The following is a 25,073-nucleotide window of genomic DNA, read 5'->3' as shown; positions in this document are numbered from 1 at the left end:
AAGCTCACACAGCAAGCTTGTAGGGTGGAACCTGACATTCAATTCTACTATTTTGGCTCCGTTGTGCACTAAACATTCATTTATTCAATAAACATTTATCAACACCATTCTTCTAGGAGCTGGAGATGCAACTGAGAACAAGACCAACTATTTGAAAGGAGCTTGCCTTCTTGTGTGAGTGTGTGAATTATAGGAGGGAGGAAAGAAAACAGTAAAGAAAAAAATAACCCACTGAAAAGTATTTGTTTCTGGGCCCTGAGTCCTTGATGACAGTCTTAGTTGACTTTTCCAGCCACTTTTCCTCTCCACTAAATGCCTGCTCTGTGTCCAATGTGAACCAGCTGTTTAATATATGTATGGTGTTAGCTTCTGCACTGGAAGCCCTTAGTCTCCTGTAGCCTAAAAATCCTGTCTTGTGGACCCATCTCCTAACTTTCTCAGGAAAGGGGCACCTTCTGTCCAAAGTGCCAGTCTCCCTATACCAGGGGAAGTAATCTTTTCTTAAAGACCCTGCTTAAAGATATTTATACTATGACAATAAAGAGGCAACTTGGAGAATATCACATAAACACATGACCATTTAAAAATGTAAAAATGCTCACACCTTTGACCCACCTAGGGCCTTGCTGTGTGGGCATCTCAGCCTGTGTCCTCCAGGCAGACAACCTCCTGCAACACCCACAGCACTCGGGTTGCCTAGTCCAATCTCTGAGGGCTTGTGGGCTGTTGCTGTGCTAGTGCCTGCAATACACCCTCAGTTACTTCACTCCAGGTGTCACACCATCCTATGGATGTGTCAGCTGGACTTAGGGCCTTGCATGGAACTGATAAAGTGAGGCAGAATTCATGGCGAGTGACTCAGAGACTAGGTTGTAGAAGGTATGTGATTTCTATGTGTGTGTGCACGTGCGCACACGCGTGTGTTAGTCTCCTTCTAGATCTTTTGCTCTATCTACCTTGTGACTGGCTTACTCTGGAGAATCCTGGTGAGTAGCAATTGGCAGCATGATGGAGAGGCCCACATGCAGGGCTCTTAAGCCTTCTGCCAGCAACTGCATAGAAGAGCTTGGGAGTGGATCCTCCAGCCCCCGTCCAAGCTCTGTAACTGTCCCCTCCTGGAGCAAGTTGACAGCCTCCTCCTGGGTGAACTGAATTGGAACCTTTAGGTGCTTCCAGTTCCCTGGGGACATAGTTGACCACTCACGTACTTATTGTCATGGCTTCTTCACTCCAAGCTAGCCTACAATATGAGTAACTAACTGGTTGGATGGCATCACAGACTCAATGGACATGAGTGAGTAAGCTCTGGGAGTTGATGATGGAAAGGGAAACCTGGTGTGCTGCAGTCCATGGGGTTGCAAAGAGTCAGACACGACTGAGAGACTAAAATGAACTGAAATGTGATATAGGACGCTGGGTTGGGAGAGCAGGTTTTCAGGTTAGGGGATGTGTGCTGACATCTGACAAGAAGTGGACTTCAGTCATTTATTTTGGCCATGCCATGCAGTATATGGGATCTTATTTCCCTGCATGCACATGTACCAAGTCGCTTCAGTCAAGTTTGACTCCTTGTGACACTGTGGTTGTAGCCTGCCAGCCTCTCTGTCCATGGGGTGCTCCAGGTAAGAATACTGGAGTGGGTTACATGCCCTCAGCCAGGGGATCTTTCCGACCCAGAGACTGAACCCATGTCTCTTGCTTCTCCTACATTGGCAGGTGGGTTCTCTACCACTAGCACCACCTGGGAAGGCCCTTAGATCCCTGACCAAGGATATAATCCCAGTTCCCTGCATCTCTGCATTAGAAACATGAAGTCTTAATCACTGGACCTCCAGAAAAGTCCCAGGAGGTGACCTTTGATTGACCAAATTGAGGAGATAAGGAGTCAAAGGAAAGAGATCAGCAGTTCCCCTGACACTGCAGGTGGAAGAGCAGGAACTCTGAGAATAACCATCCAGCCATCCTCAGAGATGTGGACATAACAAATCCTTGCCCCCTTTAGCCACTAATGTCTGCACCAGTTCAATACCCAGTACTAGAAAACTGCAGTGGGCAGGTACTTCTGTCTTGGCAAATCTTGCCCATCCTTCATGGTCCTGTGCACTTGCCACTTCCTCCCTCTTCCTTAGTGGAAACCATCATTCCCCCTCTCAACCACACTGCTCTTGATTTCCACCTCTCTTGAGACCCTATAGCACCCACCTCTTAGGGTCAGAAGAGGTCAACATGAGATATTGGGCACGTTTACAACCAGAATCTAATTACATCTACTCCCCATCACTCCTCACAAGCCATAGAATGACCAGTGATCTCAAAATATTATTTTCCCCACTCATAAACCCAAGCTATGAATTGTGATGCTTTTTTCTCTGAAAACAAAACTGAAGTTTAAAAAGGATGTGACTTGCAAAGTCACTGAAAAGGGCTGGGCCAGGCTTAGACCCAAATTTACATTCACAAAATAATCCCACCTCCATTTGTACATATTGGTGTGATTGGCTTCTGGAAGGAAAATAACTTGCTTTCCTACTCTAGATGTGAGAGTTCACAGTACTGGCCCTACCCTACCATCCTGTCCCTCACTCCTGATGTGTGTAGCAGACCCAGTGACCCAGAATTCATCTCATCAGAGGCATGTCCCCATCTGCCCTGCTTGCAGACACTGACCATTCACTCCTCATGTTCCTTCTCTGCCTGGTCTGCCCTGTGTCTGCACATAGCCTCCTCCTTGTCTCCCACAAAACAGGGCAGAGGTGGTAAGTTGGAGCTGACTGGTGAGGGAGAAATAGGTAACATGCCATTCTCTGGCCCATCTGAGCCACCATCTGGGAAGGGGACACAGGGCAGCAGGGCTGCAGGGCCAGACTGGGATTAAATGGGAGGCTTTGACCAGTGCTCCCAGATGGGGAGTAGGGTTGGAGGAAAAGAAGAAGACTGAATCAATCCTTTCATTGATGAATTGACATTTATGGAGCTCCTTTCTATGTCAAGGTCAAGGCTGAAGTTACAAATGAGGAGTAGTGGCCACATCATGGAGCTCTCAGCCCATGTGACATCAAAGTTGAAGTCAGAGGTCATCACAGTCCCTTGCGGAAACTGAGGTTCAGACAGAGGGTGAAGAGGTCTGCCCCTGGTCATTCATCCAGTGACAGAGCTCAAGTCTCTTTCCCTACTTCAGGGCCCTTCTGGCTGGCACTCTGGGGCTCAGAGGATTCAGAAACTCAGAAGTGCAAGGATAAGTCAGGGGGTTGTGGCTTCGCCCTCCTCTTCATCTCGGGGAGGGAGGAGCTGAGACAGGCAGGTTGCAGGATGGAGGAGCTTGTATGAGAAAATTGCAGCTGGGGGCTGCTTCTGTGCTATCACTCAAGGCAGAGGAAAAGAAACCTAATTGGAGCTGCTCTTGTCCTTCCCATTGAGTGACAGGACCACAGATGACGGAGACATAGACATCATTCTCTCCAAGCATCTCTTTCATTTCTCAAGTGGGCAGAACCAAGGAGAGGACCCACTACAGAGGAGTCAGTGGAGGAGAGCAAATCACTGATGCCAGAGTCTGGTCTCCTTTGCCACAGAGCTAGCTGTGACCCAGGGCCTACCATGGAATGGAGATGCAGGAATCAGCAAAGGCTCTGGAGATGTGTTCAACAGACACTTCCAGGAAACCTTCTGGGATCACAGCACCTCCCTCCATCCTTCCTAATGCCAGCCCTGCCATTTGGGACAGCTGCTCCTCTGGAGAGGTACTCAGCAGAACTCCAAGTGTTGGTCTTTTGGGACATTGTACTTGAGCTTGTGAGTTGTGAAGAGGTTGCTCAGCTCCTTGATGTAGCACTGGTGCAGCCTGTCCACCTCCTCCTGGGAGGGATGTGGTGTCTTCTGCACTTTGATCGGCTTCCCCACTGCAAGACACAGAGCTGAGTAGTGGCCCAGAGCAAAGAGAAATGTCTAAATAACTGAAGAGATCCTGCTAAGTCCATGCATTAAAGTGCATGCCCATTATTTAGAGGAAAATTCCTCAGGCTCTCATTCACAGCCTGCTGATTGCTATTTTATGCACAATACTAACAGGCTTTAATTCAACCTTTTTAATTTAATTTAACCCTTTTAATTTAATTTAACCTTTAATTTAATTTAATTCAACCTTTTTAATTTTATTTAACCCTTGTATTCACCTTCTCCAATCAGCCTTTTGAGATTCTCCTTTCAGAATCAAACCCTCCTCTCTGGCATAATAAAAGTCAAGTAGATTCTGATTCAAATTTCAACATCCTTACTCAAGGGCAGGGTGATCTTTTGGAAGTGATTTACTTTCTCTGAGTCTACATTCACCATCAATAAAATGGGGATGATAATCCCTGCTTCCAAAGTTGTTGGGAAAACTGAGCAGTTGCATGTAAGGATCCAGTGCAGTGCCTGCCACACAGTAGGTGCTCAGAAATCAGTAGTGGAGAATGGTCTGTTTATCTCAGTTAGAATTCCCTCCCCAAACTGCTTTACACTGATCTGTGTGTCTGTTTCTCAATCTAGAACATGAGTTCCATGAGGTCAAGAAAGTGTCTGGCCTTTGTTCACATCCCTTTGAAGCCCAAGCCCGAGCCCGTTGCTGTGCAGCCCTTCCCCCTCCCAGTCCAGGTCTAGGCTCACCCGTGGTGGTGATAGGCCAGCGGTAGGGCATAAAACCAACGCTGTATTGGAAGACTCCACAGCCATAGAAGAGCGGGATGGAGAATCTCGTGGTCTTTAGAAGTCGGTCCTGGAACCAGTGCAGCCAGGAGCCAGGAGAGTTCTCAACCTGGTCAAATATGTCATTCTCCCCAAAGGAGAAGATCAGCACCAGAGCTGCCCTAGAGGGAGACAGGAGAGAGCGCGTGTGGAGGGGCAAGAAGGCACAAGCTGGTCACCCAACTTTCCTCAGGGACCTATGAACAGGAACTCAAGCAGAGGACAGAGCCCTGGACCAAAAGTAGGAGGCCTCAGGTGTCTCTCAGACCTGCCATGGCCTAGCTTTATGATTTCAGGCAGGTCATGGCTCCTCTCAGGGCCACCAACTGGCAGTGGGATTGTTACCAAGTACAAGCTCTGCTTCGTGAAAGATAGGCCAATGAATCTGAGATGTACTGTTGGGATGAGGAAGGGACTTCTTCAGGAGCTGGTTGACAGAGAAGATGGCAGGCTAGCACCTCAAAATAACCATCTTGTCAGGGCCTGGCTGCCAGGTTCTGTTATGGATCAGAGGTGGGGAGGAGGTGAGGAAACAAAGTAAAAATTGCCGGGAGCCAGCACGGGCGATCCCACCCATGACAAGGTCATGCGGAAGAGACCTGATGGGCAAGGCAGATCAGGACTCGAGGGACCCCCTGGACCTGCTTGAGCATCTACCCCAAAACCAGAATCTGTCTGTCCTACTATTTTATGCCTTTCACCAACTCTTCTGACATTAATGGGGGGCTATCCCTGACCCTTTCTCTGGAGAAAATCAACCTAGGGCTCTAGTTAATATGTCTCCTGGGCATAATAGCAGTGTTTCAATTCAAATCCCTCTGATGACTCTCTAACTTGCCTGACAGGTTTATCCGGACTTTTATAACTGCATGTGATTGTTCACAGCTTCCCAACCATGAAAGGTACGGTAAGATTAAAACATCTTAAAGATATAGAGCCTTTCAAAGAGTTAAAAATTATTAGAATAGTACTGGTGAAGGGTTCCATTGTTGAGCCAATGCTTGCTGCCAGTTTTCATATCTCTTATTCGTTGGGAGTACATTGATTAATATAGTTGATATATAGAAAATATAAGTAGTAGCTTTGGCATTAATAACATTAGACCTTGAGTTAATAAATTCTTTCTCTTTGTTGTAACCCAATGACCCTTGATCTGTGAAGAATGTAACTTTATTTAGTATTTTCTGAGAGTGGTGCCAGACTTTAGATAAAAACACTTTTAGAGAAAATAAGTTTTCTGGTTGACTAACCTTTATCAGAAAAAAGGGTCATAAAATGTTAATAGGCTTCCTGGCCAGATGATGTAAATCACCTAAGACCTGTGTATACAGATAGGTATGCAGAAAGAAAGCCTGGTCTCGATAAGGGTCAGGACTGCTGACCCTGCATGACTCTGCATCTTCCATTATTCCCTATGTACAACTTAAGGTATAAAAGCTCTCTGTGAAAATAAAGTTGTGGGCCTTGCTCACTGAAGCTTGGTCTCCCCGTGTCATTCTTTCTTTCATTCTCTCTCTTTCTTTCTCTTTCCTTTTCAGGTTGATCCCCTGGAGCACAGAGGCTCTCTGAGTTCACTTTCCTGCCTGGGCTTCTAAGACCCTCTCGAGAAGGTGCTCTGCACCTTCGCCACATCAAGAGGGCGCCTGAGGCCTTCGTGAAAAGAGCAAGTCCCATGCCGGGGCTTTATTGGCTTTCTATGTAAACCAAGGAATATCAACCTCTTCCTCTCCTCTACTTTCTTTTCTTTTCTTTTTTTTTTTTTTTTGATGTATTTATTTTTTATTTTTTAAATTTTATTTTTTTTTAATTTTAAAATCTTTAATTCTTACATGCGTTCCCAAACATGAACCCCCCTCCCACCTCCCTCCCCATAACATCTCTCTGGGTCATCCCCATGCACCAGCCACAAGCATGCTGTATCCTGCGTCAGACATAGACTGGTGACTCGATTCTTACATAATAGTATACATGTTAGAATGCCATTCTCCCAAATCATCCCACCCTCTCCCTCTCCCTCTGAGTCCAAAAGTCCGTTATACACATCTGTGTCTTTTTTGCTGTCTTGCATACAGGGTCGTCATTGCCATTTTTCTAAATTCCATATATATGTGTTAGTATACTGTATTGGTGTTTTTCTTTCTGGCTTACTTCACTCTGTATAATCGGCTCCAGTTTCATCAATCTCATCAGAACTGATTCAAATGAATTCTTTTTAACGGCTGAGTAATACTCCATTGTGTATATGTACCAAAGCTTTCTTATCCATTCATCTGCTGATGGACATCTAGGTTGTTTCCATGTCCTGGCTATTATAAACAGTGCTGCGATGAACATTGGGGTACATGTGTCTCTTTCAATTCTGGTTTCCTTGGTGTGTATGCCCAGCAGTGGGATTGCTGGGTCATAAGGTAGTTCTATTTGCAATTTTTTAAGGAATCTCCACACTGTTCTCCATAGTGGCTGTACTAGTTTGCATTCCCACCAACAGTGTAGGAGGGTTCCCTTTTCTCCACACCCTCTCCAGCATTTATTGCTTGCAGATTTTTGGATTGCAGCCATTCTGACTGGTGTGAAGTGGTACCTCATTGTGGTTTTGACTTGCATTTCTCTAATAATGAGTGATGTTGAGCATCTTTTCATGTGTTTGTTAGCCATCCATATATCTTCTTTGGAGAAATGTCTATTTAGTTCTTTGGCCCATTTTTTGACTGGGTCATTTATTTTTCTGGAATTGAGCTGCAGGAGTTGCTTGTATATTTTTGAGATTAGTTGTTTGTCAGTTGCTTCATTTGCTATTATTTTCTCCCATTCTGAAGGCTGTCTTTTCACCTTGCTTATATTTTCCTCTGTTGTGCAGAAGCTTTTAATTTTAATTAGAACCCATTTGTTTATTTTTGCTTTTATTTCCAGTATTCTGGGAGGTGGATCATAGAGGATCCTGCTGTGATTTATGTCAGAGAGTGTTTTGCCTACATTCTCCTCTAGGAGTTTTATAGTTTCTGGTCTTACATTGAGAGCTTTAATCCATTTTGAGTTTATTTTTGTGTGCGGAGTTAGAAAGTGATCTAGTTTCATTCTTTCACAAGTGGTTGACCAGTTTTCCCAGCACCACTTGTTAAAGAGATTGTCTTTACTCCATTGTATAGTCTTGCCTCCTTCGTCGAAGATAAGGTGTCCATAGGTGTGTGGATTTATCTCTGGGCTTTCTATTTTGTTCCATTGATCTATATGTCTGTCTTTGTGCCAGTACCATACTGTTTTGATGACTGTGGCTTTGTAGTAGAGCCTGAAGTCAGGCAAGTTGATTCCTCCAGTTCCATTCTTCTTTCTCAAGATTGCTTTGGCAATTCGAGGTTTTTTGTATTTCCATACAAATCTTGAAATTATTTGTTCTAGTTCTGTGAAAAATATGGCTGGTAGCTTGATAGAGATTGCATTGAATTTGTAAATTGCTTTGGGTAGTATACTCATTTTCACTATATTGATTCTTCTGATCCATGAACATGGTCTATTTCTCCATCTATCAGTGTCCTCTTTGATTTCTTTCATCAGTGTTTTATAGTTTTCTATATATAGGTCTTTAGTTTCTTTAGGTAGATATATTCCTAAGTATTTTATTCTTTTCATTGCAATGGTGAATGGAATTGTTTCCTTAATTTCTTTTTCTGCTTTCTCATTATTAGTGTATAGGAATGCAAGGGATTTCTGTGTGTTAATTTTATATCCTGCAACTTTACTATATTCATTGATTAGCTCTAGTAATTTTCTGGTGGAGTCTTTAGGGTTTTCTATGTAGAGGATCATGTCATCTGCAAACAGTGAAAGTTTTACTTCTTCTTTTCCAATTTGGATTCCTTTTATTTCTTTTTCTGCTCTGATTGCTGTGGCCAAAACTTCCAGAACTATGTTGAATAGTAGCGGTGAAAGTGGGCACCCTTGTCTTGTTCCTGACTTTAGGGGAAATGCTTTCAATTTTTCACCATTGAGGATAATGTTTGCTGTGGGTTTGTCATATATAGCTTTTATTATGTTGAGGTATGTTCCTTCTATTCCTGCTTTCTGGAGAGTTTTTTTTTTTTTAATCATAAATGGATGTTGAATTTTGTCAAAGGCCTTCTCTGCATCTATTGAGATAATCATAGGGTTTTTATTTTTCAATTTGTTAATGTGATGAATTACATTGATTGATTTGCGGATATTGAAGAATCCTTGCATCCCTGGGATAAAGCCCACTTGGTCATGGTGTATGATCTTTTTAATGTGTTCTTGGATTCTGGTTGCTAGAATTTTGTTAAGGATTTTTGCATCTATGTTCATCAGTGATATTGGCCTGTAGTTTTCTTTTTTTGTGGCATCTTTGTCAGGTTTTGGTATTAGGGTGATGGTGGCCTCATAGAATGAGTTTGGAAGTTTACCTTCCTCTGCAATTTTCTGGAAGAGTTTGAGGAGGATAGGTGTTAGCTCTTCTCTAAATTTTTGATAGAATTCAGCTGTGAAGCTGTCCGGACCTGGGCTTTTGTTTGCTGGAAGATATCTGATTACAGTTTCAATTTCTGTGCTTGTAATGGGTCTGTTAAGATTTTCTATTTCTTCCTGGTTCAGTTTTGGAAAATTGTACTTTTCTAAGAATTTGTCCATTTCTTCCACGTTGTCCATTTTATTGGCATATAACTGCTGATAGTAGTCTCTTATGATCCTTTAAATTTCTGTGTTGTCTGTTGTGATCTCTCCATTTTCATTTCTAATTTTATTGATTTGATTTTTCTCCCTTTGTTTCTTGATGAGTCTGGCTAATGGTTTGTCAATTTTATTTATCCTTTCAAAGAACCAGCTTTTGGCTTTGTTGATTTTTGCTATGGTCTCTTTTGTTTCTTTTGAATTTATTTCTGCCCTAATTTTTAAGATTTCTTTCCTTCTACTAACTCTGGGGTTCTCCAATTCTTCCTTTTCTAGTTGCTTTAGGTGTAGAGTTAGGTTATTTATTTGACTTTTTTCTTGTTTCTTGAGGTATGCCTGTATTGCTATGAACTTTCCTCTTAGCACTGCTTTTATAGTGTCCCACAGGTTTTGGGTTGTTGTGTTTTCATTTTCATTAATTTCTATGCATATTTTGATTTCTTTTTTGATTTCTTCTGTGATTTGTTGGTTATTCAGAAGTGTGTTGTTCAACCTCCATATGTTGGAATTTTGAATAGTTTTTCTCCTGTAATTGAGATTTAATCTTAATGCATTATGGTCAGAAAAGATGCTTGGAATGATTTCGATTTTTTTGAATTTATCAAGTTTAGATTTATGGCCCAGGATGTGATCTATCCTGGAGAAGGTTCCATGAGCACTTGAAAAAAAGGTGAAATTCATTGTTTTGGGGTGAAATGTCCTATAGATATCAATTAGGTCTAACTGATCTAATGTATCATTTAAAGTTTGCATTTCTTTGTTAATTTTCTGTTTAGCTGATCTGTCCATAGGTGTGAGTGGGGTATTAATGTCTCCCACTGTTATTGTGTTATTGTTGATTTCCCTTTTCATACTTGTTAGCATTTGTCTTACATATTGCGGTGCTCCTATATTGGGTGCATATGTATTTATAATTGTTATATCTTCTGCTTGGATTGATCCTTTGATCATTATGTAGTGTCCTTCTTTGTCTCTTTTCACAGCCTTTGTTTTAAAGTCTATTTTATAGGATATGAGTATTGCCACTCCTGCTTTCTTTTGGTCTCTATTTGTGTGGGATATCTTTTTCCAGCCCTTCACTTTCAGTCTGTATGTGTCCCTTGTTTTGAGGTGGGTCTCTTGTAAGCAGCATATAGAGGGAGTCTTGTTTTTGTATCCATTTGGCCAGTCTTTGCCTTTTGGTTGGGGCGTTCAACCCATTTACGTTTAAGGTAATTATTGATAAGTATGATCCTGTTGCCATTTACTTTATTGTTTTGGGTTCGGGTTTATACACCCTTTTTGTGTTTCCTGTCTAGAGAATATCCTTTAGAATTTGTTGGAGAGCTGGTTTGGTGGTGCTGAATTCTCTCAGCTTTTGCTTGTCTGTAAAGCTTTTGATTTCTCCTTCATATTTGAATGAGATCCTTGCTGGGTACAGTAATCTGGGCTGTAGGTTATTTTCTTTCATCACTTTAAGTATGTCTTGCCATTCCCTCCTGGCCTGAAGAGTTTCTATTGAAAGATCAGCTGTTATCCTTATGGGAATCCCCTTGTGTGTTATTTGTTGTTTTTCCCTTGCTGCTTTTAATATTTGTTCTTTGTGTTTGATCTTTGTTAATTTGATTAATATGTGTCTTGGGGTGTTTCGCCTTGGGTTTATCCTATTTGGAACTCTCTGTGTTTCTTGGACTTGGGTGATTATTTCCTTCCCCATTTTAGGGAAGTTTTCAACTATTATCTCCTCAAGCATTTTCTCATGATCTTTCTTTCTGTCTTCTTCTTCTGGGACTCCTATAATTCGAATGTTGGAGCGTTTCATATTGTCCTGGAGGTCTCTGAGATTGTTCTCATTTCTTTTAATTCGTTTTTGTTTCCTCTCTGATTCATTTATTTCTACCATTCTATCTTCTATTTCACTAATCCTATCTTCTGCCTCCGTTATTCTACTATTTGTTGCCTTCAGAGTGTTTCTGATCCCATTTATTGCATTATTCATTATACTTTGACTCTTTTTTATTTCTTCTAGGTCCTTGTTAAACCTTTCTTGCATCTTCTCAATCCTTGTCTCTAGGCTATTTATCTGTGATTCCATTTTGATTTCAAGATTTTGGATCATTTTCACTATCAATATTCGGAATTCCTTCTCAGGTAGATTCCCAACTTCTTCCTCTTTTGTTTGGTTTGGTGGGAAACTCTCCTGTTCCTTTACCTGTTGAGTATTCCTCTGTCTCTTCATCTTGGTTATATTGCTGCGTTTGGGGTGGCCATTTTATATTCTGGTAATTTGTGGAGTTCTCTTTATAATGGAGCTTCCTCACTGTGGGTGGGGTTCTATCAGTGGCTTGTCAAAGTTTCCTGGTTAGGGAGGCTTGTGTTGGAGTTCTGGTCGGTGGAGCTGGGTTTCTTCTCTCTGGAGTGCAGTGGAGTGACCAGTAATGGGTTATGAGACATCAAAGGTTTTGGAATAATTTTGAGCTGCCTGTATATTGAAGCTCAGGGGAGTGTTCCTGTGTTGCTGGAGAATTTGCGTGGTATGTCTTGTTTTGGAACTTGTTGGCCCTTGGGTGGAGCTTGGTTTCGGTGTAGGTATGAAGGCATTTGATGAGCTCCTATTGCTTAATGTTCCCTGAATTCAAGAGTTCTCTAGTGTTTTCAGGCTTTGGATTTAAGCCTCCTGCTTCTGGTTTTCAGTTTTATTTTTACAGTAGCCTCTAGATTTCTCCATCTATACAGCACCTATGGTAAAACATCTAGGTTAAAGATGAAAAGTTTCTCCACATTGAGGGACACTCAGAGAGGTTCACTGAGTTACAAGGAGAAGAGAAGAGGGAGGGGGTAGTTAGAGGTGACTGGAATGAGATGGGGTGAGATCAAAAGAGGAGAGAAAAAGCTAGCCAGTAGTCACTTCCTTATGTGAGCTCTATAGTTTGGACCGCTCAGAGGTATTTACGGAGTTATACGGGCAAGAGGAGAGGGAGGAAGTAGACAGAGGTGGCCAGGAGGATAAGAGAGAGGAATGAGAAGGAGAGAGACAAATCCTGCCAGTAACCAGTTCCTTAGGTGTTCTCCACCGTCTGGAACACACAGAGATTTACAGAGTTGGATAGAGAAGAGATGGGGGAGAAAAGAGACAGAGGCCACCTGGTGGAGAAAAAGGAGAGCCCAAAGGAGGAGAGAGTGGTCAAGCCAGTAATCTCGCTCTCAGGTAAACTTGGGTAGTGAAGTTTGGGTTTTTAAATGTACAAAATTGACAACAAAAACCTAAGAGCAAAGATTAAAAATCTAAATCCAATCTAGAGGTTGGATTTTCAAAAATACAATATTAAAGGAAAGAAGCAGAAGGAAAAAGGAAGAAAGAAAAAAAAACCAAGAATTATTAAAAAAAAAAAATCACCAACAACCATCCAAAGACTATATATGGTGTTTGCCTTAAAAAAAAATAAAAAAATAAAAGTCTTTTTTTTAAAAATAGTAATAGTAGGCTATAGAAATAAAAATTAGAGGAGAAATAGAAGACTTAACAATTAAAAAAAAGTTAGAAAAAAAGAAAAAAAAAGGAATGTTTTTAAAAATAGTAAAAATATATCTGGCCCTTCTCTGATGTTGTGGGCCGTGTGGGATCACTTTCAAGGTGGTTCCCTCTGTTTAACTTCTTCTGTTTGCTGGTTTTTTAGGCTCACTAGTTCAGTCGCGCTGTGGTGAGGGGGGATGCTGCAAACAAATAGCACTGTCGTGTGCACACAGTGTCTCAGCCCCACTTGACCTGTCCCTTCTCGCGGCGCACAAACCGCTCCGGCTCTACGATGCTCAGCCGGGAACCGTTTGGGGCCGGCCCTAGGCTGCGTGCACTTCCCCGGTCCAAGTCGCTCAGGTTCGGTGCTCAGGCAGCCCTCAGAGGCACAGATTCGGCTGGGACTGCGCTTTGTGCCCTACCTGGGTCCGAGTGGCTCAGGAGTTTGGCGAGCGCGATCGCCGCAACTTGTCACCTTTTCTGCCGCTGCTGCTCAGCTTTCTGGGTGGACCGCTGGCGCCCCCCGTGAGGCAGGTGATGACTGTCCAGCACCCCCAGAAGTCTTAGCAAAGAAGCCTGCTTGCAGTTAGGTAAGTAAAGTCTCTCCGGGTCTGCAATTGCCCCTTTCCAGTCCTTACGGCTCTGGCTGCCTGTCCCCGGCGGGGGATGGTCTGCAGCCGGCTTATTCCGTTCCGTCCTTTGTTCTGTGCTCGGTCCTGGCGGTGTCTTATGTTCGAGCTTTTCGCGTGGTAGCTATCCCACAGTCTGGTTTGCTAGCCCAAGTTAGATCATTCTGGTTGCGTGTGGGGCGTTCCTGCCCGATTCTTACAAAGCACTGCAGCCCGCACCTCCCGCGCTTCCCTGCCCTACCCCCACTAACTTGCGGTGGATGCAGGCGTCTGTGCTGCTTTTCAGCTGGGGGAGTTACTGTTGGGTTTGTAATCTGTTGGTTTTAATTATTTCTTTATTTTTCCCTTTCTGTTATGTTGCCCTCTGTGTTTCCAAGGCTCGCCACAGACTCGGCAGGGAGTGTTTCCTGGTGTTTGGAAACCTCTCTTCTTAAAATTCCCTTCCTGGGACGGGCTTCCCTTCCCAGGACGGAGCTCCCTCCCCACCTCCTTTGTCTCCTTTTTCGTCTTTTATATTTTTTCCTACCTGTTTTTGAAGACAATGGTCTGCTTTTCTGGTTGCCTGATGTCCTCTGCCAGCCTACAGAAGTTGTTTTGTGGAGTTTGCTCAGCTTTGAAATGTTCTTTTGAGGAATTTGTGAGGGAGAAAGTGGTCTTCCCGTCCTATTCCTCTGCCATCTTTACAGTTCCCCTCCTCTACTTTCTTAACTGCAACATTCATTCATTCTTTCTTTTCCCCTCTCCTCCCCGCACCAACCCCCGCCCCCGCCGATGCCGTTCATCCTGAGGGTGCCCCTGGATCCTGCTGGGGCTGGACCCCAGCAAAAAAATACTATTTGATCCTTGCAAACATCCCCTAGAATGGTAAATTTCAGGTAGGGGAATGTATTAGCTTCACTTCCTTGCAATCCTTCACAGGTGGGTGGCTCAGGTTATCTTCCTTAGGCAGGCCATTATGTGGGCCTTCACTAACAAAGCGTAGTTTTCATTCCAATCCCAAAGAAAGGCAATGCCAAGGAATGTTAAAACTACCACACAATTGCACTTATCTCACACACTAACAAAGTAATGCTAGCTAGAGGATGGATGGCACACTGACTCGATGGACATGAGTTTGAGCAAACTCTGGGAGTTTGTGATAGACAGGGAAGCCTGGCTTGCTGCAACCCATGGGATTGCAAAGGGTCTAACACAATTGAGTGACTTAACTCAACTGAAAAAAAGCTGCAAGCTGAGGGTTTAAGGGACAGAAGCAGATCCAGCATAAACTCAAAATTAACCCTTCCCAGTTATGTGACAGGGAGACCAGAATACTGCTGAGAAACATCACAGGTATAAAACAACTGCAAAATTTCTGGAAAAATCTCTTTGGCTCTGGCTTGTTTCTATTCTTCACAGATGTTTTAAGATGAGAGACAGCTCTAAGCTATGCCCCAAACTCCATTCACCCAAATTCCCTAGGTCTCAAATGTAACACAAGCTTTCAGCAATATAATCCAAAGATGTAATCCTTTAGTCACAAAATCTTTCTTCTGGAGTCATCTCTGGGTATTTGGGCATGAAACAGTACATTGGTCACCAAGACAGACTCTTCATTGTCAGTGGATTGAGATTCTCCTTGCCAAAATAGAATCTGCATTTGCCTCTGCAGTCTTCCCTCCAAAATACAATCCTTGCCAATATCCAGCTAAACTCTGAACCCTCTTCCCAATACCCATGTATCAGGGCAAGCCTGATGAAGCCTTTGTGGTTTTGCAGGACCAGCTTGTAGGCTCCAGGCCTGGCAGTCAATGCTTCCTGGATGCCCCCAACAACGATGGACAGCAGATTGCCACCTCCTTTCCTGCTCAGAATGTGAGCAGCACTCTCCTTGTCTGCTGAGACCAGCCCTGGGGAGAAAGGAAGGTGGTCACATACAGTGTAAAGGAGGCAAGAATGGTTCAGGAGTATGTGGCCTGGGTTCTACTCTAGACCTCAGCTGGGAGTCCCCTGATGACAGGCTCTGAGCACTACCCCTTTTCCCAACTCTCCCACCACGGTCATCACTGAGCACAGATCTGTGGGAAATGCTTCTTTGGGTCTCATCTCCTGTCTACCACACATTTACTTGGAAGAAGTACAGAACATTTGACTGCCCTCCTTAAAATCCCTCCTCATGCCTTCAGCCCTCACAGTTCCTGGGATACCCGGAGTAGGAGGACTCACCCATTGACATGATGTAATCTCTGAAGAAAGGGAAGCAGAACCACATGTTCAGCATCATCAAATGTGAGCAGATGCCTGGGAAAACTGAGGAGAAGCCCATGTCCTCCAGGCACAAGTTGGTAAAAGCTCCAATCACCCCAATTCCATGAGGGTGGAAGCCATCAAGGTAGTTCTTGGAGGGGTCCAGCTCGGCAGTCTTGACCAGCTGAAGGAACAGCAACCTGGTGAATCAGAGTTTCATCTTGTGCCTTTGCTGGTCTACCTGCTGACTTTCTGTGCTGACCTCTTTTATGTGTTTCCTGTGCCCAAGTGCTTTACCACCCCCATGTGAGTGTCCTGAGATAAGAGACAGCCTGTCTGAACATCCTCGTTCCTGTTGCAGGCCTGGAGCAGAGGAGATGCTCTGGGAGAACGTGGAATGACGAGGGAGAGAATGGATCCATGAAAGGATGAAGCTGATACAGCTCACCAGGGGATGAAGGGCCCCTGCACAAGGCAGAGGCAAGACTCCTGGGAGGGTGACAGGGACACAAATCCCTGTCCTATGTGAAGGGAGACTTTGTCCCAGGCAGAGCCCACACAGAATGAAGGAACCATCGCAGGAGGGGGTGAGCATCTCTCCAAGAACTGTGGCAGCTGGAGTTCAGTCCTGGGTGGAGGGCTGACCCCTGAATCCCTGTGACTCAGTGTAAGAGACTCCAGTGTGCTGGGAAGTGGGGGCAGAGAAGAGGGGCACAAGTCTCTAGTGATGGGAGGGGAGGGCTCAGGGAGGTATCTTGCCAAGTCTGCAGCACTTCTTAACACCTGGTCACAGCCTGCCCACAGCACTGCATCCCTGCTCAGGCTTTGGTCTGTGTAGATACTGCTGCTCTGGGATATGAAGTCTTCCCATGGAAACCCAGCTCCTGGATTGAACTTCAGCATGAGGTGGAAGCAGCTTCTTCTGGGGAAAACACTACCTGATTCTCCACCATTAGCTGCTCAGGAAGCCCATAGGTTATGTTTAGCAAGCTCCAATGCTCAGACATAGTCTCCTAATTTCACTAGAAACTACTATTAAGTGGCAGCTCTAGAGTAAGAGTCATAGAGTGCAAAGACTTGTGATGTGGAGTAGCTGCAGTAGAGTTGTTAGGACAAGGAATGTTGTTTGCCTGCCTTCAAGCCAGCGGCCACTGTAGCTGCCACTGACAATGGGGGTTGAAAGGAATTCAAGATGGAGGGAAATAGGATACTGGTCATAGAGAGTGAGGATGCACATCAAAGGAATAATTGCAGTGAGCCCAGATTTTGCATCTCTCCATATATAGAAAACCATTAATATCATTACTTGAGTTTGCTCTTTGACTGGCAGTAATCTTCTGATGTTTAACTACATATTTTTTGTTTTTTGTTTTTCTCAGCAAAAACCCTTAAATCCTGACTTCTCCCTTACCTTTTGGAACAGCTCCTCAGAGATTACTGAGAGGCTATCTCCTGACTACTGTCCTTAGTAAGGTCTCAGAACAAAGCCCTCATAACTTTTAGGTTGTGCATATCTTTTCAGTAGACAGCAGAGACTCCCTGGCCCCCTACCTTCTGCCACCTTAAGATCTCCGCAAGGTTTGCTCCCCAGGTATGTGGATGACTTGGGAGTTCTTTGCCAGTCACAGTCCCACCTGCAGACCTCAGTCCAGGACAGAGGCATCAAATTACATGTCATCTCTCCCTCTGTCTTCTCTGCCTTCTGCAGGTGCTGATGCCAAAGGCCTGCACTGGCCAACAATCCCAAACACTGTGCAGGTGGGATTTTTGCAAATCAGGCTCATTTTCCCAAAATTTCGATAGTTCCCAACTGACAAAACCTCCAGGGGAGATACCTAGCTAGAGGAGGGACAGAAGAGATGTAGATGAGACAGACACAGAGCCATGCCACACATTTTTTCTGCCAGAGATGCCTTTGACAGCAGTTCCATGTGTGAAATAGAGCCAGAGAGCAGCTTCAGGTGTGAAAAGAGAGCCAGATGCTGTCCTTAGAAGCCCCAGGATCACCTGATGTCTTATGGAATCCACACAACCCAATGATGTATGTGGCAGCATTTCCGCTTTACACATGAAGAAATCAAGGCTCAGAGAGCATGTGTAACTCACCCAAAGTCATACAACTGGCATGTTGCAGACCCTATATTAGAACCTTTGATGTCCACCTTCAGACTTCGAATACGTGTCTTCAGACATCAAATACACAGAAGACTATACATTCTTCTCTCCTGTGTCCTAAGGAAAGCCATTTGTCCCTGCCTGGCACTTCTCTGTGTCCCAAATGCACTCCCCTTCTTGTCCCCGCTGGACAATTAACCATCACAGCCGCTTACATCCAAGGGTTTAGTCTGTCTGAGATTTAGGAAAGGAACCAAAGATCTGTTCACTAAAATTCAGGGACTGTATCACTAAGGACTGATACTTGGGGCGAGAGTAAGAGATAGGCAGAAAAGGAGTAATCAGACTGTTTTGTGGATCCATGGGAAAACTGAGATTCAGAATGGGCAAAGCTCTGTCCAAGGAAACACAGCATATCAGAGTTGGGGCAGGATACTTCCTGAGGGCTCTCTGTTCTGTTTCTATCCTCAAAGCTAATACACAAACTTTAAAAACAATAAAAGAACCTGCTCTATATCCTTGCTCACATCTTCCTCCATCTCTGGATGTCAGACTCATCATCTGATAAATTGTGGTCTAGATGCTGCCTTAAAATTTATGTTTATTACAGATTCCTTCACTCCAAACTTGGACTACTGAAGGTTTTACACCAGTAAGATACTTAAGTGTGCTGCACTACATGGCCTACAAGGTTCCTCAAATCCTGTTCATTCATCAGTCCTCATAGTGGCCTCACGTCACTGAAGTTGGACGAACATAATCAGACAGAAACTGACTCTTGCTCTAGCCACAGTGTGGTGATAGCCTGTCACCTGTCTCCCATCCCAATATTCTGCTCACTGCACACAGGGTCACACTTCCCCATGGACACGTGGGGACTACGGTACTGACCACTCCCTAGTCAGCCCCTTACTCACCGAGATGGGGAAATAGTCCTTCATGTACTTCCGTAAGATCCAGTGCTTTATGAAAGCACTCTGCCTGCCCCCCTGCTGTGGTGTGTCTCAATCCAAGTACCACCAGCTCGCATACAGGATACTGATCATCCAGAATCTTGTGAACAGGAGGCCAATGAAGACTACACAGCAGATCAAGTCTGGGAAGGGAAGCAGGAACCATTAGTGGTCAGTGGTGTGAAGGAACGAGCTCTCCTTTATGCCCAGCCTGCATTGTCCTGTCCAGTCCTCACCCTAGAAGGAAGAGATCAGCTTCCCAAGGCTTCAAAAGGAGAGAATGCAGTCAACACCACCAGTGTCACATTGAGAGCCTGGAGTTGGCCTAAATTCAAACTCACATTTTCCCACTGCAGCAGACTGCTTTCTCAGTTGGTCTTGCCTCTCCACCTCCCTCTCTGTATTCACCAGGTGCTCAATAAATGCCTGGTGGAAATGTAACAGGATGAACTCTTTCTGGTATCCATTCTTTAGAACCCCAGAGAAAAGATATTCTTTCTAGCCAGTACACTTCCTGTCTAACCCCAGCCCATCTTTCCACAGATAATTCCACCATGAAAGTGAAAGTGAAGTCACGTCCAATTCTTTGCAACCCCATGGACTGTAGCCACCAGGCTCCTCCGTCCATGGGATTTTCCAGGCAAGAATACTGGAGTGGGTTGCCATTTCCTTCTCCAGGAGATCTTCCTGACACAGGGATTAAACCCATGTCTCCCAAATTGTAGGCAGACCCTTTACCATCTGAGCCACAGGGAAATGTATATCCCCCCTTTAGTTAAAGTCTGCCCATGACTTCTCATAACTTTGAGGCTCACCTCAGGCAGCTCAGCCTGGCCTCAAACTCCCTACTGCTGGTCAGACTCTCTTACTCCATCCTCACTCACACACCTGCAGCCCATATTCTGGCCACACTAATCTGATCAGTGTGGATACAACTCCCTGAACTCTTTAGCTTTTGCTGAACTCTTTCCTCTGTTGCCAGGCCCTGTCCTGGTGAAGGAGGGAGGGAGGAAGAGGGCTGCTCATGCCTGGCCTGATCATCAGGAGTGAAGCAGTTCTAGGAGCAGTTGCAGTGAGAAATTCCTCCCAGACTTAAGATTCTGAGTCCTTTTCACAGGCGAATCTCAGCTTTGACTCAGGGTGAGGTGGTCTGTGGGGCTATCTTTAATCTGATGCCAATGGAGCCTCACTGTTAGAGAATACTGCATCTTTTCCATTCCACTCCCTACACTCAACATCATGTGCTCATACGCTTTAAAAAGGTCAACCACCACTTGTAGTCTATTTGAAAGTAGGGTAAACGGCCTGTCATTCATGGCAGAGGAGACTTTTGACCCAGTCTGAGTAGTACTTGAATGTGCGCTAAATTGCTTCAGTGGTGTCTGATTCTTTGCAACCCTATGGGCTGTAGCCCACCAGGCTCCTCTGTCCAGAGGATGCTCCAGGCAACACTGGAGTGAGTTGTCATGCCCTCCTCTAGGAGATCTTCGAGACCCAGGGATCGAACTCACATTTCCTGAAGCTACTGCACTGGAGAAAGATTCTTTATTGCTGAGCCACCAGGGAAGCCCAGTCTGAGCAGTAGAAAAATGCTTAAATCAAAGTAGTTTGGGGCTCACAAAGGCTTGCTTTCTATAGAGTACCTACAATGTGCCAAGTGGTGGTGATACAGCTGTGAACAACGGACAGGAATTCCTGCCCTCATGGTGCGGATTTCAGTGTTGTGTTTGGGGTACTTTGTTTGGTTATTTAATTTTTATGGTGGTAAAATATATTTAACACAATACTTATCATCAAAATGACTCTTCAGTATTTTCTTTTTAAGTTTTCATTAAAGTATAGTTCATTTACAATGTGGTATTAGTTTCAGGTGTATAGGGAAAAAATCTGTTATACACATAAATATATCCACTCTGATTTTTCTTTTTATTCTTTCCCCATATATATCATTACAGAGGACTGAGTAGAGATCCCTGTGATATACAGCATGTTTTTAATGTTATATTTTGTATATACAGTAGTGTTATTTGTTAGTCCAAATCTCCCAATTCATCCTTCCCCCTTATCCCCTGGTAACCATAAGTTTTTTTTCTGCTTCTGTTTTGTAAATATGTACATTTGTACCTCTTTTTTGATTCTGCATATAAGTGATATTTGTCTTTCTTTGGCGATCTTCACTCAGTTTTGCAAACTCTAGGTCCAAACTCTAGGACCAAACTCTAGGTCCATACAAATGCCTTAATTTGTCCCTTTTTATGACTGAGTAATATTCCATTACCTATATTACCACATATTTTTTATCCATTATTCTAATGGATATTTAGGTGGCTTCCATGTCCTAGCTATTGTAAATGTGCAGTTATAAACATTGGGGTGCTTGTGTCTTTTCAAATTATGGGCTCATGAGAGAGGTCTTATGGAGAAAAGTATGGAGATTTCTTATAGAACTAAAATAGAGCAACCATGGTATCCACCATTCCCACTCCTGGGCATATACTTGGAATGGTTTTTGAGAGTCATTTTGGCAGCATTAAATTAATTCACACTGTCGTGTAAGTATACCAGCCTTTATCTCAGAACTCTCGTCATCTTCCTAAACTGAACCTCTGTACCCATGAAACAAGAACTATCCAGGTCGAGAGAATAAAACCAAGTTGTTAATAGCAGGTCCTTGTAGGGTAGGATTTGGGGGAAGTCTTTGACTTTCAGAACACACATTTTGTTTCAATGTGTTAAAATAGCATGTATTTGTTTTTCAGTCGGAAAAAGAGAATTTAAAAATGGAGGCATTTCTACTTGATCAGAAACAACACCCCCCCATCTAAACATCTCTCTCACTCTGGGCTCACCCTTTAATTCCTGTCAGTAGGCAAAATCCTAACTTGGGTGTATTTTCAGTCCCTGAAGAAAGGAAATACCTTTCCCCTCATAACACCAAGGAGAAAAGATGCAAAACCCCACTTTACCAAGACCCAGAGAGGGTATTCAGGTTGGCTAATTTCACACAGAAAGCTAGTAGGATGAGTGGTGGTTTCAATTCAACTATTATGTCCATATCATGATCTCAACATTCATTCATTCAACAAATATTTAGCAACATCAACTCTTCTAGGAGACGGAGATGCAGATGAGAACAAGACCAACAATGTGAAAGGAGCTTACCTTCCTGTGTGAGTATGTGAATTACAGAGCAGAGGAAATAAACACATTAAACAAGTAACCCACTGGAAAGTATTTTTTTCTGGGACCTGAGTCTTCAGTGACAGGTCCTTGTTGACCTTTCTGGCCACTTCTTCGCTCCTCCCCAAACACCTGCTCTATGCCCAGCATGAACCATCTGTTTACTATATGTGCAGCATTTACTGGCTCCCTGGAAAACCTTATTTTGTGCCATTTTGTACATTCTGCCCTGTAGACTCATCTCCTAATATCAGTGAAAAAGAGCTCCTTCTCTTCACCCACTCCCAGTCTCCCTAGGCAGAAGTAAGTAATCCTTTCCGAAAGGGCTGAATTGCAAATATTTCAGATGTTGGGGCTCAAGAGGCAACTTGGAGGATACTACATAGACACAAAATCATTTAAAATGCAAGCATTTTAAATGTAAAAGCCATTCCTCACTCATGGGCTGTACAAATACAAAAAAAATCAGGGGGCTGGTTTTCACCCATGAGTCTACATAGTGATCGCTATTATAGATTGTAACCTTGTAATCAAGCAGGACCTATGCAGTCTTCCTGGAAAATATCCCTCATGTCCTCTGCCTACCTCTTATTTGTAGAAAATCTTCAGCTTCCTAAGCCTTCACCAAATTTCAAAAATAAAGACACAAAGAAAAGAAAACAGTCAAGCAAGAAAATAAATAACAGTTTAACCATTCCACAAATTTCAAAGACTGTTAGCTTGTTTCCAAGAGCCATAGATAATATTGAGACTTATATTTGAATGGTTTTGCAGATACTGAACCCCCAGCAGGTGGAGGAAGTTGCTCACCAGCCCATAGACCTCAAACAAGAGGAAACCAGAAAGTTGATGATGGTGACTCCCAGTTAGCTCACCACCAAGCAATCAAATGCTTCTCTAGAAGCTGATCACGCACCCAGCATCTCTACCTCACCCAGTCTCTAGACACCGTTCCCTGGTAATCAAAGGGGTTTCAGGCATTTTGAGCTTTAACTCTCTGGACTCCTTGCTTGGATCCTGTATTAAAACCTGCAGTTTCTTTTACCACAACCTAGTGTCAGTAGAGGGGCTTTACTGTGTTCCCACAGCAGGCACAAATTTGATTTAATAACAGCTGCTCCCTGTCATCCCTCTCCCCCAACACCCCAACACCCCACACCCCTAAATTACAGCGTGTCTCCCACAGATTGGACCTCTTGTTCCTAAAGCCATCTTGGGGATCCCCTTTGCCTTGGGATAAAGGACAAGCATCTGTTCCTAGCGTCAGAGGGTCCAGATGCCTTTTCTCAGCTTCCTTCTTTCTAGCACCATGCCCAGGGTTAGTTGACTCTCTGTCCTCCTCCAGACACTCCCAGGGCCCAGGCTGGGCTGACGTGGACATGGACAATCAGAGACACTCCTGTTGGCAAAAATTCACCAAGACCATGAGAGCAAAATGTCCCTCATCCCAGGTGACCCCCAGGCACTAGATTCAGCACCCGCCTTGGAACCTGTATCTTTCCCCCATCAATGTACCATGTGCACCTGAAGGGGCAGGTGCCCATGGCCTCCCAGTCCCATCTCAGCTTTCCTTATGCAGGATCAAGAAACTGAAGATCCACTTCAGGACCGCTAAGGTCTGCAACCTGCGCTCCAGGGGCACAAACAAAGGTGCAAACTCCACCATGTTGATTCCTCTGCTTGCTCGGAAGGCTTCTCTGAGCTCAGCTGTGGTGTGAGATACCTGCCAGTTTTTGTCCTGACAGAGGTTACTACGCATTTATAGGGGCTGGGGGTGGGTGTCCATCCAGCCCTAGGGTATCATTGCAACAACCTGGCCACCACCAGTATCTTAGATAAAATCTTTAAAATTACCTGGCTTGGAGTAAACTTGTTACAGAGTAAGAGAAGTACAGTGGACTCTTCAGGCAATACATTATCTGCCAGATTACCTTTGCTCAAATCTGGCCCATTACTTGGTAAGTGAAGCAGCAAGTAAAGAACAATCCTGCCCTCTTTTCACCTACCGTATTACTTGGCTGCAGTAATTGTCTTCTTTCATCTGCCAAATCCATGGTTCTCATTTATAAATATGCAGTTCAGTTCAGTTCAGTCGCTCGGTCATGTCCGACACTTTGCGACCCCATGGACTGTAGAACGCCACACTCCCCTGTCCAACACCAACTCCAGAGCCTACACAAACTCATGTCCATTGAGTTGATGAGGCCATCCAAACATCTCATCCTCTGTTGTCTTCTTCTCCTTCAGTCTTTCCAGCATTAGGGTCTTCTCAAATGAGTCAGCTCTTCACATCAGGTGGCCAAAGTATTGGAATTTCAGCTTCAGCATCATTCTTTCCAATGAATATGCAGGACTGATTTCATTTAGGATGGACTTGTTGGATCTCCTTGCTGTCCAAGGGCCTCTCAAGAGTCTTCTCCAACACCACAGTACAAAAGCATCAATTCTTCAGTGCTCAGCTTTCTTTATAGTCCAACTCTCACATCCATACATGACTACTGGGAAAACCAAAGCTTTGACTAGATGGACCTCTGTTGGCAAAGTAATGTCTTTGCTTTTTAATATGCTATCTAGGTGTTCATAACTTTTCTTCCAAGGAGCAAGTGTCTTTTAATTTTGTGGCTGTAGTCACCATCTGCAGTGATTTTGGAACCCCCCAAAATAAAGTCTGTCACTGTTTCCATTGTTTCCCCATCTATTTGCCATGAAGTGATGGGACCTGATGCCATGAACTTTGTTTTCTGAATGTTGAGCTTTAAGCCAACTTTTTCACTCTCTTCTTTCACTTTCATCAAGAGGCTCTTTAGTTCTTCTTTGCTTTCTGCCATAAGGGTGGTGTCATCTGCATATCTGAGGTTATTGATATTTCTCCCAGCAATTTTGATTCCAGCTTGTGCTTCATCCACTCCAGCATTTCTCATTATGTACTCTGCATGTAAGTTAAATAATAAACAGCCTTGACGTACTCCTTTCCTGATTTCGAAGAAATCTGTTGTTCCATGTCCAGTTCTAATTGTTGCTTCTTGACCTGCATGCAGGTCAGGAGGTCTGGTATTCCCATCTCTTGGAGAATTTTCC

General features: G+C 43.9%; 1 pseudogene; it reads right to left on the bottom strand.

Annotated features, from left to right (window-relative positions):
• Positions 1 to 3,744: 3,744 nt before the first annotated feature.
• Positions 3,745 to 23,661, bottom strand: LOC138092977 (2-acylglycerol O-acyltransferase 2-like; annotated as a pseudogene).
• Positions 23,662 to 25,073: the final 1,412 nt, after the last annotated feature.

This window comes from Capricornis sumatraensis, chromosome 16 (genome assembly GCF_032405125.1).
Source record: "Capricornis sumatraensis isolate serow.1 chromosome 16, serow.2, whole genome shotgun sequence".
Lineage (NCBI taxonomy): Eukaryota > Metazoa > Chordata > Mammalia > Artiodactyla > Bovidae > Capricornis > Capricornis sumatraensis.
This window is presented reverse-complemented; position numbering and strand designations above follow the sequence as displayed.